The sequence below is a fragment of the Vigna umbellata genome, chromosome 4, assembly GCF_029865625.1.
Source record: "Vigna umbellata cultivar VRB3 chromosome 4, Vumbellata_1.0, whole genome shotgun sequence".
In the NCBI taxonomy this organism is placed as follows: Eukaryota; Viridiplantae; Streptophyta; class Magnoliopsida; order Fabales; family Fabaceae; genus Vigna; species Vigna umbellata.
In genome coordinates, this window is record NC_142168.1 from 74,022,922 (window position 1) to 74,039,758 (window position 16,837).

General features: G+C 38.0%; 1 pseudogene; it reads right to left on the reverse strand.

The window, feature by feature from the left end:
- Positions 1 to 1,302: 1,302 nt before the first annotated feature.
- LOC124821303 (uncharacterized) lies at positions 1,303 to 16,469 on the reverse strand (annotated as a pseudogene).
- Between the last annotated feature and the right edge of the window lie 368 nt (positions 16,470 to 16,837).

The window sequence follows — 16,837 nt, forward strand, 5'->3', positions numbered from 1 at the left end:
TAAACGCTCGTTAAATTATTCTTCATTTACGGTCGTTCATCCTCTTTCGTTATTGTCGATCCCTGTGTTTTAAGACTGTTTTGGGTTATTGATATGTGTAATTATTCTAAGTATATAGTTGATGACTGTATAATTTTGGGATGTTACACTTTCTTGAACGGAAAATGAATTATTCTTGTTGTGCTCCAAAACTTTCACTTAAGACCTCATGGATTGATTACCTCTGAAAATGATGGTTGTGGAATTGTGGATGAGCCTAAGAGTCGTGAGAGAGATAATGGTAACTTAGAGCTGGCCATAGCCAAAAGACATGCCAAGGGACATTGAATAATCATAAAATGACATCTCCATTTTAGAGTTATTTTATTGAATTTTAATTTATTTTTTTATGAATTCTAATGTTATATTATTTTAAAAGAAAATTATTCGATAATTGATAGAAAGATTTAATATAATAATATCTTTTCTTACCAAATTTGGCCAAACAATATATAAGGTAGTTGATGTGTGATAACTCCAAATCACCATAAAAAGAAAAGGTTTACATACAAAAATTTCCACACTCAAATTAATAAGAAAACATAAAACATAGGTGAGTATTTATGAATAAGAGTAATTATTAGATGTTATATTGGTTATAATAATAATATGTATTTCTAGGTTTTATAGACATGTTGATATACAAAATATAATAATAGATATAATAGTTATTGTCAAATTATGAATGGAAATCACATGAATAGTATCATATATCTCAAAAGTATATAATAGATAATCAAAATATCATATATGGATCATGTTATTAGATATTTGCATATTGAACCTATTTTGATAGAAATATTTAATATAATAATGTTATTTTATTCTTATGATCAATCATTTTTCTTTATAAGATGTTCTAATACAATTTTTTTTATAACACTTAAGTTTTAAAATTATAATTCTTAGAATGAAATATTCTTAGTTGATATGACAATAATTAAATCAATTTCATGCATTTTTTTTCTGGTACTTGATGTGATTTACGATTAATAAAAACATTTTGTTAAATTAATTTTAGTTGATTTAATAACTTTTCTTTCTTCAATCTTAAAAGCCAACTGCTCAATATAGATATGTAAATTAAGAAAGCTGGTCCTTCAGTGTGGTGAATAGCCTAACCCCACACATGTAATGGTTACTTATTACTTACTATAAGTTATTAATTCTGACATTCCTTATTTTTTTTGCGATTTAAAATTTTCTAATAAGACAGGTTAAAATAGATTTCAGCTGATAATAATTCAGGCTCCCATAATATAATACAATCTATAAGCAGCATTCAAAGTAAGTCAGATAGTTTTTATCAGCATCTGCAATATAGCTTCAGGATCTCTTATTATCTCCTCAATGCTTTCTTGCGAATCATCATCGTTACCTTGTGTAAAGTCAGCGCTAGTGTAAGTTCTAATTCCTGGGCCATGTCCTCCAGTATCCCTCTCCCTTCCTTGCTGTGCTCGCCTAACTTCCCTTTGATGCTCAGTCAGTTCTAGCCTTCTCTTTTTACGACTTAAAGGAGGTGTCTCTTGTAGTTTATCCAACACTAGTTCCCACCCTCTTAGAAGTGCTGTTATGTTTGGCAGAGACCCTATATCCCTGTGGAGCATCATTGGCTTCCTCAGGAGATTGACATTTCTGAAGACATGGTAGGCTCCTCTTCTGGAGCTTTAATCTTCCATTTCTGGATAGCCTGTCCAAGACACAAGAAGACTCGAGGGGGAAATCCAAAATAATTTGCTGACCAAATGTAGAATTCCAAAAGTTGATGGTTGGTTCTGAAATAGAGGGATATGGGTGATTGAGAGTTTTCTCAAATAGAGGTTCATGAAGTTTGAGCAAAGCGGAACCAAAGTTTATAGGAGGTTGACTTCTTCTTAAGCAGCTTAGAATTTCGGTCCATAGAAGTTGGAGTTGGTTGTTTGCTTTATCATCCTGCGTTCCATATTTGCTAGCCATTCAAGCAGTGGGAAGGAAACAATCTGCAGAAAAGTATAAGGAATATTAAGGCTAGTTTGATGAAACGAAAATTATCATGTAATTGTCAATTTGGTAAGCATAATGAAAGTCATATGCAACAACTAATTGTTTTTAAGGCATTCACCTTTGTTAGGTTTCTTAAGAGTATGAAACCAATCTATAGATCATATATTAGGATTAAACACTCAAAACTGACAATTCAACGTAAGTTCACATTAACATTAATGGAAAACGTAATTAAGGGGAAACATTCAACAGTGTCCAAAAAAAATAAATCCCTTCATACAGGATAAACCTTGTCCAAACTCAAGAAAATACAACACACCCACTAGGAGGAACCATTTCCTCTTAAAAGATAACCCTTACTAAACTTAATAACTACTTCTACCGACCCCTAAACTGCCCAACCACCGTTTAAGTGTCATGAAACTTCTGATTTTGAACCTTCTCCTAACATACACCTTAAATGTCTTATCAATACTCCTCGGATTCCCGAACAACCTTGTCTCAAGGTGGTTAAAGTCTAAGAATTGATCACGAATGGTCCCTTCATCTTCCCATGTAGCACCTTCGGGTCCTCCCGAATTCCATTGAATAAGAAGTTGAGGGACTGATATCCCATGGAGTTGCTGCACCCTAGAATCCAAGACTTTGAAAAGAGTTTTGCTGGAAGGTCCTGTTCAACTTAATGGGTACCTATGGCATGTTTAAGGTGAGAGACATGGAAGACAAGATGAATTCAGGCCGACATGGCAGCTGGAAGCGAAAAGCCACGGGAACCACAAATCGCTGCCCAAGTAAAGAAGGGTCCAATGTTGAATTGCTAGCACCAAGGCCATTAGTTCCTTCTCATAAAAAACTTGGAGAAAGAAGAATCACTTAAAGCCTTGCTAAAATAAGCAATAAGCCGAGGATTTGAGACAAAAAAGCCCCAATACCCCTACTGCAGCTTCACATCAACATAAAATATGTGAGAGAAATCTGGTAAAGCAAGTACTGGTGTTGTTGTTAATGTTGTCTTCAAGATGTTCATAGCTTCGGTGCATTGAGCGGACCATACAAACTGTCCTTTATTTAATAAATTGTCAAAGGCCTTGCATTCTTCCCATAATCTTTAATGAAACGTCTATAATACCTCGTAAGGCCTAAGAAACTTCTTAGAGCCTTAATAGACCGTGGAACAGGCCAATCTTGACCAACCAACACCTTCTCTACGTCCATCTGTACCCCCTAACTTGAGATAACATGACCCAAATACCTTATCTGCTTCTTCCCAAATTCACATTTTTTCCAATTAGCAAACAACTGTTGTTGTCCTAAAGTACTATGAACTTGGTGGAGATGTTCTTTGTGCTCCTCCCAAGTCTTGCTATAAACCAATATATCATCAAAGAAAACAAACACATTCTTCCTTAAAAACTCCTTCAGAACGGTATTCATGATGCTTTGGAATGTGGCAGGGGCATTGACAGCCCAAATGGCATCACCAAAATCTCATAGTGCCCTTGATGTGTCCTGAACACCATTTTAAGGATATCATTCTCCTTCATCCTTCATCCTTATTTGATGATACCCTCCTCTAAATCAATTTTGGAGAAGTAACTAACACCACACAATTCATCTAACAACTCTTCTATCACTGGGATAGGAAATTTATCTAAATTATAGCCTTATTTAAAGCCCGATAATCAATGCAAAAAAGTCAATTTCCATCTTTCTTCTTAACCAAAATCACTGGAGTGGAAATAGGACTTTTACTTGGTCTAATAATACCTGTCTGGAGCATCTCAGCACTGTTTCTCAATTTATGCCTTTAATAGCTGTGGGTACCTATAAGGTCTCACATGATTGGATCTATTCCGGCTTTAATAGGAATTTGATGGTTCAAATGCCATTTGCAAGGTAACTCCTGTGGTGTACTGAATATGCCTTCAAAAGTACTTAGAATTTCCTGCAACTCTGTGTTTTGCTTGGTTGTTAATGGTTTTGTTCCTCACAGCCCTTCTCCAATTCGGCTTATTACCCATCTTCCAACTAATGTCACCACTTCAATTCTTTTCTTTTAATAAAATTGTTGGAGTCACCACTCTCTTGGTTAAAGAAGGATCCCCTCTTCAAATGAAGGCAATTATACTTTTTTCATCCACCCTGCTGGTTTTCTCTTTTTTCTTCCTCCCATTCTTCATGCACCTCTTCTCTTCTTCCTACTCTATCACCATTTGCAGAATCTTTACTTCCTTCATAACCCTTTTCAATATTCTTAAGTCTGCCATAACATCCTCCAAACATATCACTGAGCCTTTGAAAGTTGGCTCTAGATTCTTCCCTCATTTCCTCAATTGCCCTCTCTAATGTGCTCACTCTACTCTCCATGAATCTCTTAGTGTTTTTTATCCGGTAGGTCAGACCAATTTGTTAGATTTCTTAAGAGTAAGAAACCAATCTATAGATCATATACTAACATTAATCACACAAAACTGACAATTCAACGTATGTTCACATTAACATTAATGGAAAACGTAATTAGGGGAACATTCAACAGCATTTAAGGGAAATAAATCCCTTCATATAGGATAAACCCTGTCCAAACTTAAGAAAATACAACACACCCACCAGGAGGAACCATTTCCTCCTTAAAAGATAACCCTTACTAAATTTAATAACTACCTCTAACGACCCCTAAACTGCCCAACCACCGTAACTGTCATGAAACTTCTGATTTTGAACCTTCTTCCTAACATACACCTTAAAGGTCTTATCAACCTTTGTGCAGTTCTTGGATGAAAAGACAAACAGAATGTGATAAGACTCTTTATTCTTTAGCCGGTATCATAACTGAGTTGAGCCTTCTATCATGGACTAATTAGTAGTAGTAGTGAAGTAAACCCTCACCCTCCAAGTTGCAGCATATAAATAAATACACATGTTTCATAAAAGCTACTTCAACTAACTAAGTATGAATAGAAGGAACAAACCTTTAGAAATTGAAGAATATCTTGCTTCCAGTGAAGGCAACTAATAAAGCATGCCAACGCAGAATATAGCCTGGTATTAATGAAGCGACAGTCAAGTAGAGTTACTAATTAAACAACCACGAATGCATTAGAGGAGACAGCTTATATTACTTACCTTGAGGTGCCAACAAATCCAGGCTGTTCAGGCACTGGGTCTCGCACCATTTTTATTCTCAATAAATTCATATACCTGAAATGTGACATAAAAATTATCAGTAGAAACTTATATATAAGAATCTTCATTTTGCACTTGCTTGACACATCCATTGACAGCAATTAGAGTAGGTTAGGTAATACCCAAAGGTCGTGTTACAATCAAAATAATACTTATACATGCTAAGCAAAGCAGCAAAATACAAATAAGCAAGTCAATTACTTGAATAAGTTGTGATCATAATCTCAAAATGCTAATAACTTCACACAAGAAATAGAATAGACGCCTACATATAAAATTAAAACAAAAAGACTAGTATATGTCAAAACGCCAGTGACATTGCTTTTACATCCCCAACTCAACACAGGACGATAGAAATATCAGGCTAATAAAAAGTACATCCATTTTGAAGATGCACTGTTTCTACCATTCAACTTTTATCATCCAAAGATATGAAACAGATACCCCACACAATAAAAAATAGACATGGCAATCACGTATTAAACAACTAGAAAGGCTCATCAGATCCTTACAAAGCATATTGAAACTTACTTGGTAACAAATTTTAAGCAGTTCGTTATACAGAACAATATTTTCCTATCACGGTCAAATTTACTTTTGTCCAATTCAGAAACTAATTCCAAAGTCTGAATCTTTTCTAGAATGCAAATCAAGAAATTGCCAGATAAATGAAGGAAACCAAAATCCACATCATTGCGTGTTAAGTCAAAATCAGCACCGCTCTCAACCATGTCACTATTTTCATCAAGGTAGCTGCTTAACAACAAGCACAGGTCCCCAGAGAAATTGGTGGTTGATGAACATCCAATGAACAAATTACAAAGAGATCCATGAAGTGCTTTCCATGTTTGAATAACCAGTTCAAATCTCGGTTTTCTTTCTGGTGATACAGGATATTTGTCCAAAGAGCCACTAGCTGTCACGGTCATTCTTGGAACTCCAGAAAGTGCCAGGATGGGGTAAATTAAAAGATGGCATATGGAAGAATATACAGTGCTGTCAGACAAGGCTTCCTGTAATGACTTGCAGTTTGGATCAGATACACAGTAGTTCAGACCTTGAGCTAATGCTACCCATATGTTTAAGTAAATTGGTTGAACGTGTCTATACAAGAAACTAATGCTGGTGAAGAGATCTTCCAGGGGATCATTTGAAGAAAACATAAATTTAAAATATTCACACATCCCTTGTGATGCGTGATCTGTTTGATGGGATTTCATGGTTAACTGAACCATCATGTAGAAGTACAGTGCTATCAAATAAACCAATGGAGAAACCTTATCCATATGAGAAACACAACTGACACTAAGAAATTTTAGATGTTTATTATGATCAACTGATTGCATGTCTTCAATGTACTTCAGATCTATAGAAATTTTGTACAGAGGAGATCGCAAGATTGAAGGACCTAACTCCTTTGTGATAGCATCTATGAACTGAACGGAAATACAGTAAACATCATAATTTTCTCCAACATCCGAGCACAAATCTTCACATACTTTCTTGATGAATGTTATTAATAAGGTCAAGCACTGCATAATACCTCCATAATTAGTAGATGTACTTTCAACATGCAGTTTGACTCCTTTCAGAGTATGTATAAATAACTTCAAAGCAGCATCATAAACGTGACTTCTATGATCATAAGTGACAGTTGGCAGAGATGCTTGATGGACAACATGAAGAATCGTACTCAGATAAAAGTCCAAGTTATTGATATTCCAGGGCATCCATATAATTTGGCGTTGCTTCCAAGAGCATTTTCCAGATTGAGAATGTCCATTTTCAGAGTTTCTGTGGCTTACCCAGCCAGTTGACCGGTAGAGGACCTCCCCACTCTTCTGTGAAATACTATCAGCGAGCAGATCGAGGCCCAGGCTCCATAAGCAGATGTTCTTGCTATCAGGTTCATTCTGAAATATTGATTTAAGTATAGGCTCTAAAACTATTTTTATCATTGATGGCTCATTGACAGAGATATCAAGCTTATGTAGCAAATAACACCATGTGTTTAAGCAGGATGAATGAACTGATACATCACATTTACTGGACATGATGCCAATCAGTGGCGTCATTATTAGCTTTATGCTTTTGGAAAAGCCATTTCTTTGATCATCACAAATTTTCCTTCCTGATAGAGAATTCTCCTCTGCTGATGCGTTTTTCGTGGAAACCAACATTAGACCATGAACAAGAGCGTCAATAAGACCTTCCCAAGCAACCTGCACATAAGGCACATGAAAAGGTTACATAAGCAACAATAAGTAAATGATGTTAACACCTAGTAAGTGTTTTGTGCATTGGTAAAGTGAAGGGGGAAGCATGGAGAGGGAGAGACCTGATTTTGTGGAACCGACTATATTGTTTCTCATTTCATCTCTAGTCTATCAAACTAAATATTCAATTTTATTTCTTATTTATTCCCTTTTCTCAACTTAATTCTTCTCTATTTTCATTTCTTCTGTTTATTTCCTCAAAACCAAATACAGCATGAACGTCAACCATAATTCTTTAAGCTACTTTCTATCATGTCACTTTAAATATTGAACAGGTTTACATCCCAAATAATATTTCATCTTTGTGAATCATGGATGAGATAAAAGCAAACCAGTTACTCATACAATACCAGCGTAGCAATTTGAACTTGAGGGTCAAGATCTGTAAATGTACGTTCAGGAATTTTTAGCATATCATTAACGAGATGCCTACTCTTTAAAGCATGGGATCCAAGCATTCGGACAAACCATCCCCATGCACAAATAGCTTGCGTCTTCATACCATTTTCTAGCAAAACCTTCATCCCACTGAGCAATTTTATCTTCATATCTTTGATAATAACCTAATGGACAAAAACAGGTAAGTTGACAATAACACCAAAGACGAGTTTAAACTTCAAATCACTATTTGAACCTTACAGACCAAGCATGATATGTCACGAACAATACAAATTTGATTTCCATTTTGCACTACCATAAAAATAATTTATATAAAAATATAGTAAGGGTGGGCATTGGATTTAGAAAAAAAAAAACTAATCTATATCCAATCCAAATCCAAGAAAATTGATTGGATTGAAATCCAAATCTATTTCATTGGAAAAAATTGATTATGATTTATTTAATATAATTTAAATTTGGATTTAAATTAGTTTAAATTCATATCCATTTAATTTGAATAGAAGTGGCATCAAAACCTGGAAATTTAGTTCATGAATTCAATTTCAGTTTTATTTAAATCAATTTAGTTCTTTTTACTAAATATCTTGATATTTTTCAAAATTAAATTGGTAATTTTGGGAAAGACAGTGATCATATACAGGTGTTATTAGCACGATGGCTTAACAAAAAGATACATGTATTTGGTGATTCTAATTGAAGTTTTTCCCTTTTTCCTGTGTGTTACTTTTTTCACTGTTTAATTATTTTTTCATATAATTTTTTTCACATATTTTGATCATGTGACAATATGATGAGCACTTATATATGCTCTATATGCCCATCTAATTTTAATATAATGACTTTTCCTTGCATACATTTTCTTATTTCCTTTAATATCAGTCTTTGAAATATACAAAAAATTATTTATGTGATGAACAAGAGCCGATGGCCTTTATAAGTCGGTTGGCCTAATTCAGCTTATTAGCTCGTTTGTAAGTTTTTCTATAACTCAGGTCATGTTAACAAACTTTAAAAGGTCATACTTAGGCGTTGAAAGAGTTTTCTAATTGGTAAAAATAAATCAATAAATATCCAGGTCAAGACCGTGCCAAGGATGTCCCATCCAAGGTCAACCCAGCAACACTCCAACTATGTTCTAAACCAAAGAAAAAGTTTGCATATAGAGTAAAAAATTATCAGGCGAAAGCAGCTAAAAATTATCTTGACCAAATGATTTCTTAGGACGAACGTTGATTTTGGTTCTTCTTAAATCCCAATCCAGTTAAGTGGAGTGAACTAAAAATCCAAAGATATGGATCCATTAAAATGGACTTAAAGTGATTTATATCAGTATGATATGAATTCGATTTCAATATTTGGATTTTTTGTACATGTCTAAAATTTAGGCTGCAGAAATTACAAGTATGCATAAAGAAACAAACTTGTCAAGATAAAATATTGTAGTTTGGTATTCTTTGTGTTGGAAGTCTAACATCAACTAGAAATAAAACCAATTTAAAATATATACATAAAGGCAAAATTCATCTTATAAGTTGGTTTTGTAAGACTGAAATTTATTGTTTATATATATATATATATATATATATATATATATATATATATATATATATATATATATTGTTAGGAAGTTACGTGTATATGAGAGGAGAAAGATAAGTAATTAGAAGTTAGTTAGTCTAACTGCGATAACAGTTAGGAAAGGCGGGATGGGTAGTATAAAAGGGTGAATAATTGAATAGAGGGGGGTTGGTTGTTATTTTTGTGAGCTGTACAGGAAGCGTGACTCCTGTAGGGGGAGGTTAAGCTCTCTAGCTGTATCCAGGCATTGTATTCGTGTTTGTAGATAAAACAACGAGAGTTATACAGAAGTTTCTGGTGTGTTTAGTGTGCGTTTACCTTAGGTTCTTGAATTAGGAACCTAACATTTGGTCCGACCTGCCGGATCGAGAAAGGGGTTGACGGAGATGGAGAGCAAAACGGAGGGAAGGTTGGAGACCCTTGAAATTACTGTAGAAGGGATTAAGGCGGAAACCGCTGCGATACGACGGGACTTGCAACAGATGATGCGGCTCATGGGAGGAGGAGCGAACAATCAAGATGGAAGGTCTGACGGAAGCAGTAATTCAGTGAACGATAATCAAGAGAGACGTGATCAAGGTAGCTTCCAACAGAATTGGCGGAAACGGGTGGACCTACCGGCGTGTGAGGGAATGGAGCCGCACAGTTGGATTAATCGAGCAGAACGTTTCTTCAACATCCAGAAGGTAGCGGAGGAGGACAAGGTGGAACTTGCCTACATTAGCATGGAAGGTAGTGCGAGTTATTGGTTTAAGGTCTGGAAAGATAAAGCAACCGATCGTTCGTGGACTGGTTTGAAGTTGGCATTGTTGAATCGGTTTGGAGGAGGTTTCAGAGGAACCGTGTTCAAACAGATGGCGACGCTACGACAGGAGGGAACGGTGGAGGAATATGTCAGAAATTTCGAAATCTTGCTGGGCCAAACCCATGGATTGGCGGAAGAGTTAGTATTGGGGTTTTTTCTCGCGGGTTTACGAGAGGACGTTAAGGGACAGGTTCGTATCCAAGACCCCCAAGAATTCATGGTGGCGGTGAGAATTGCGTGGGACGTGGAGGATGCAATGTTCAAAGCGCGGGGAGGGGTGTGGAATGGCTTTAGGCCGAACACCACGTGTACGCGGGTTTCGTCGGCGGTCGTTCGAGGAGATGCCGACCGATCATCAGTGAATCGGTCGGGGGGGACGGAGATCAGTGGCGCGAACAGGCGAGAAGGGGGGGCGACAAGTGGTAATGTAAGGGGAAGTACCTTCGAAGGTGGTGATAACAGAGCGCGAACGGTGCGCAACTTACCTTACCCCGAATATCTGAAGAGGAGGGAAGAAGGACACTGTTTCCGATGTGGGGGTCCTTTTGCGCCGGGCCATCGTTGTTCCGAAGGGAGCTTGAGAGTTTTGTTGCTGGCGGAGGATGAGGAGGACGGCGGCGATGATGAAACCGATCAAGAAGTCAAACCGATGGAATTATCTGCATGCTCAGCGGGGGGGGTTAACTCAACCTCGAACAATGAAGGTGAAGGGGAAGATCGGAGACCGGGAGGTGTTGGTCCTTATTGATAGCGGGACCAGCCACAATTTCATTAATCGGAGGTTGGCAGAGGAGTTGGAACTAACCATTACAGATACAACCCCGTATACTGTAAGTCTAGGGGATGGACAGAGAAAGGTAACGAGGAGTTGCTGTGAGAGAGTCGTCGTTGTTCTGGGAGAGGCCGAGGTTGAAGAGAAGTTCCATCTCTTTGAGTTAGGCGGAGTCGATGCTATATTGCGGGTGGAGTGGTTAGAAAAATTGGGTGAAGTAGTGTTAAATTGGAGGGCAATGACCATGGGGTATTGCACGGGGGATAAAAGGGTGGTGATACAAGGAGATCCTGCTCTAACCCGACAGCTGGTGGAGCCACACGCTTTGTTGAAAATGACAGATGCGGAGTCATGGCTGATTATTTGGGAGTTGGGCCGAGTGGAGGATGAGCTGGACCGGGAAGAAGAGGTGGATTTGACAGAAGCACAGAGGGCAGAGATGAGGACGCTTCTGCAGAAGCACTACCGTGTTTTTCAAGAAGTGCTGGGGTTACCACCGACTCGAGACTTGGTGCACCGGATACCATTAAAAGAAGGAGAAAACCCAGTGAACATTCGCCCCTATCGTTACCCACATCTGTTAAAAGGCGAAATTGAGAGGCAAGTGGCTGACATGCTGCGAGCGGGAATAATACGGCCCAGTTCGAGTCCATATTCCAGTCCGGTGATATTGGTACAGAAGAAAGATAAAAGCTGGCGTTTTTGCGTGGACTATCGGGCGTTAAACCGAGCGACTATTCCGAACAAATTTCCCATCCCTGTCATCGAAGAGCTCCTGGACGAGTTGAGAGGGGCTGCATATTTTTCAAAGATCGACCTTAAAAGCGGCTATCACCAGATCAGAATGGGGGAAGAGGACATACATAAAACGGCATTTAGGACTCACCAGGGCCACTACGAGTTCCTCGTGATGCCCTTTGGTCTCACGAATGCACCGTCAACGTTCCAGAATGCAATGAATGAACTGTTACAAAGGTACTTACGAAAATTTGTATTGGTCTTCTTCGATGATATTTTAGTTTACAGTGCCAGCTGGGAGGAGCACCTTGGACATGTAAATCTGGTGTTGGAAGGATTAGAAGGAAGTGACTGGATAGCTAACAAAAAGAAATGTGAGTTTGGGAAAAAGAAGATAGCGTACTTGAGGCATCAAATTTCAGAAGCAGGAGTTGAAATGGATGGGGACAAAGTTAAGGCCGTGGTAGAATGGGAAGAACCGAAGACTCTGAAAGCATTAAGGGGATTCTTGGGTTTAACGGGGTATTACAGGAGGTTTGTGAGGGGATATGGAAAAATAGCTAAGCCTTTGACGGAGTTGTTGAAGAAAGGCAAATTTTTATGGTCAGAGCAAGCCAGTCACGCCATGGCAGAACTGAAGAAGGCGGTCACTACAATGCCAGTTTTAACTTTGCCTGATTTTAATCAGGAGTTCCACGTTGAATGCGATGCCTCAGGAGGGGGAATAGGAGTTGTACTCACTCAGAGCAAGAGACCCATTGCGTTTTTTAGCAAAGCACTGTCCGAGACGTCCATGAACAAATCGATATACGAAAAAGAGTTAATGGCGTTGGTGTTGGCCATCCAACACTGGAGACCTTATCTACTAGAGAGGAAGTTTGTGGTGCATACTGATCAACGCAGTTTAAAGTATCTGTTGGAGCAAAGGATTACTACATACAGCCGACAAAACTGGATAGCCAAGTTGATGGGCTATGATTTTGAAATCATGTATAAGAAGGGGAGTTCCAATACGGTGGCTATGCTTTATCAAGGAAGGAAGAAGGAGGAATGGAGGAGGCAGAGTTACGGGTGATGTCCAGGTCCTATTGGCAGGATTTTCAGGAGGTATTAAAGGAGGTGGAAAGAGATGAGACGTTGAAAAAGATAATAGCTGACATTAAAAGGGATCCCGACTGCCATGCGGCGTATACTCTAGAAAATGACCGACTGCACTACAAGGGAAGACTTATAATATCCGAAACATCTACCTGGATTCCCAAATTATTGGCTGAGTTTCACGTAACGAATACCGGAGGACATTCTGGGGTATTTAGAACAAATAGGAGGATAGCCCAATCGCTTTATTGGAAGGGTATGAAGAAAGATGTCACCAATTTTGTGGCAGGATGCGTAATTTGTCAGCAGCACAAGTATATGGCAGCTTCCCCCCAAGGGTTGTTGCAACCTCTACCGATACCGCAAGCAGTGTGGGAGGAGATCACCATGGATTTTATTGTAAAGCTACCTAAATCACAAGGTTATGATGCTATATTGGTTGTGGTGGATAGGCTGAGCAAATACGCACATTTTATGGCACTTAGACATCCTTATTCGGCTAAAACGGTGGCGGAGGTATTTATCCAAGAGGTTGTCAGGCTACATGGGGTTCCTGTCTCAATTGTGAGTGATTGAGATCCTTTGTTCTTGAGTACGTTTTGGAGGGAGCTTTTTAGAATGCAGGGGACACAACTCAATATGAGTACTGCTTACCACCCGGCCACGGATGGACAGACAGAGGTAATTAATTGGATTTTGGAGGGATATCTCAGATGTTTTTGCTCAGAGCAGCCCAAGACCTAGCATGTAGTGTTACTGTGGTTGAGTACTGGTACAACACCAGCTACCAGGGAGCTGCGAGATGCACGTCGTTTGAAACGATCTATGGAAGAGCTCCTCCGTCCTTGAACAGATTTGTACCGGGGGAGTCAATGGTAGAGGCAGTCGCACAAGATCTCATGACAAGGGACGAGGCTTTGAGGCAACTGAAATTTCACCTAAGTCGTGCTCAGGATTTAATGGTGAGCCAAGCGAATAAGAAGAGAAGAGATGTGGACATTAAAGTGGGGGACTGGGTTAAAATTAGACCCCATAAGCAAGCATCTATACCAGTTCGTTTACATCCTAAACTAGCAGCTCGATACTTTGGCCCTTTCCAGGTGCTACAGCAGGTGGGCCCAGTGGCATTCCGACTACAGCTGCCAAAAAAGGCACGTATACATGCAGTCTTCCATGTGTCACAACTTAAAAAAGCGGTGGGAACAAAGAAGGTTGAGAAGGACCTACCAACTGAGCTACAAGCAGAGGGGCCTACATATTGGCCAGTGGGAGTGTTGGGGATGAGGCAACGACAGCAAGGGAATGAAAAAATACAACAGATCCTGGTGCAGTGGCAGGAGGGTGGCAGCGAAGGGGCTACGTGGGAAGACGTGTTGACTATTCAAGATCAATATCCTGATTTTAATTTCAACCTTGAGGACAAGGTTGCTGAAGAAGGGGTGGGTAATGTTAGGAAGTTACGTGTATATGAGAGGAGAAAGAGAAGTAATTAGAAGTTAGTTAGGCTAACTACGATAACAGTTAGGAAAGGCGGGATGGGTAGTATAAAAGGGTGAATAATTGAATAGAGGGGGGTTGGTTGTTATTTTTGTGAGCTGTACAGGAAGCGTGACTCCTGTAGGGGGGAGGTTAAGCTCTCTAGCTGTATCCAGGCATTGTATTCGTGTTTGTAGATAATACAACGAGAGTTATACAGAAGTTTCTGGTGTGTTTAGTGTGCGTTTACCTTAGGTTCTTGAATTAGGAACCTAACATATATATATATATATATATATATATATATATATATATATATATATATATATATATATATATATATCGACATGAGGAGTGTAATCTTGACAGCTTAAATAGCTATAATATAATCATGCCCATGCCACTAGAGTACGGATCCATCACTTTATATTGAAATCACAAAAATGTTTTGGTACCTTAGAAAGATCCAGAGAAGGAGGAATGACTGTGGATCTGATCTTCAACAGACACCTTTCTGAGGCATCCCTCTCCCTTTTATCTGTGCTAAGAAGTCTTCTGTATATTGGGGGAGCCCATATATGGGATGAGCCTTTCATTTGCTCGCTTAATTGACCTGATAGCTTCATTACAGCCTGTAATTCAAAGGTTAAAAGATCAGTATCATTAGAAAACTGCTAACCTAAAGATGACTTTCAAGAATAAGTATGCAACGAGAACCAGACCACTACAATCACCAGGCATGCATAAAAGAACATCATCTTTAATTAGTGAGTGTTAAAAAAAACATGATCAAGAAGCCAATATAACATTAAAAGATTTGAAATACATGGGCACGGTTTTGCTTTCAAGGTTATAGTAACATGTGATACTGATAAGATATATATTTAGCGCTAGTAAAAACACTGATTATTTTTATCCTCTCTGCAATATATTTTAAGGGAAAAATGCTCGTCAACTTGGTAAGCATTGTTGAAAAAGACAACAAAGGGGAATTGGTTGATCTATAAACATTCTAAAATGACTAAAAAGTCTGGAGTTCGTTTATTTTGTTCCTAATTTTATTTGACAAAACTTAAAAGCAGTTCTTTAGGTTCTTTTAAAGCTATTCTTTAAACCAAATTAAAGTTTCACCTTAGTGAATTATGTAACTGTGGTGACTTTAAATACAATTTTTATTGTGGAATTATTGAAGTTTAAATATGATAATTGGGAAACAGCAAAAACAACTAAGGAACTACATATAAGTTATTTCAAATATTATTTGACCTCGTAAAGCACCAACAATAAAGAAGGGAACTGTACCTGTGTAGCTTCAAATGTTGTGGACAAAGAACCCATGGGATTGTCTAGGGCATGAACAATTGCCCCTAACAAATAGTGAAAGTGAATAACAAGAAATGTTGCACCCAACTGTTGGACAGACAAGCACCATACCCCTAAATTACAAGCAGACTGTATAGAACAGTCAAGAGAGATAATGTAAACAACTAAACATAATACATAAAAACTCTACTAAAACTGAAAACACTAATCAATATTAAAAAGAACATCATACGAGCCTTTAATTTTGTGGTTGTAATAAGTTTGGGCAATGTACTCAGAACCAAATTGGCATCATCCACTGCAAAAGCAAGGAAAAATAAGCTTTGCACAAAACCAAATCGATAGGTTGAAAAACAACTGCTAAACCAGATACCTCGAAGGACGGAAACAATGGATGGATGATAAAGCATGAACCCCAAACACTTCAACGCTTGAGTGGCACTGACAGATAATTAGATAGATTAATTAATGGAAATCCCAATTCTACAGAGAAAACAAAGAAAGATGTTTAAACGATTGAATGGTGAGAAAGTGAAAGTTTGTGCTCACATTTCTTCGTCGTGGTCGTCGACGATGTCGGAAACAATGGAGGAGATTATGGATTGGGCGGAGTGAGCGAGGAATTGGAGCGAAGAAGCGTTGACGCAAGAATGTTGCTGAAATTGCAAGAGGGATGAATAGCCTGAGGATTTGTTGAACTTGTCATTTGAAGAAATTAAAGTGTTGATTTCTTGAATCTCTTCTGACATCGTTTTCTTACAAAGATTTCTGAATGATGAAGAAACAACTCGGTCGCAGTCTCACACTACCTCGTCGGCGCGCCGGAGAGAGACGCCAGAAACCAATCCTTCGCGCCAAAACCCGGTTTCGCGGTAAACCCCTCACACAGGAAAAGTGCTCTTTAATTGATTAAAAATGCTATCAGAATAAACACCACTCTTATAAGAAAATAAGTACTTTAAAAATGAGGTACTGACCCTCTTTTATTAATATTTTTTATTTCTCAATGTAAAAAAATTGATTGATGAGTACAAATAATTTGAGAATTTTGGGATAGTTAATATGAATTGTTATTTTAAATATCAATTTAAATTATAATTCATAAATTAATTATAATTTTTTATTCATAATACAAATTATTTTATATCAATAGTTTTTAATTTA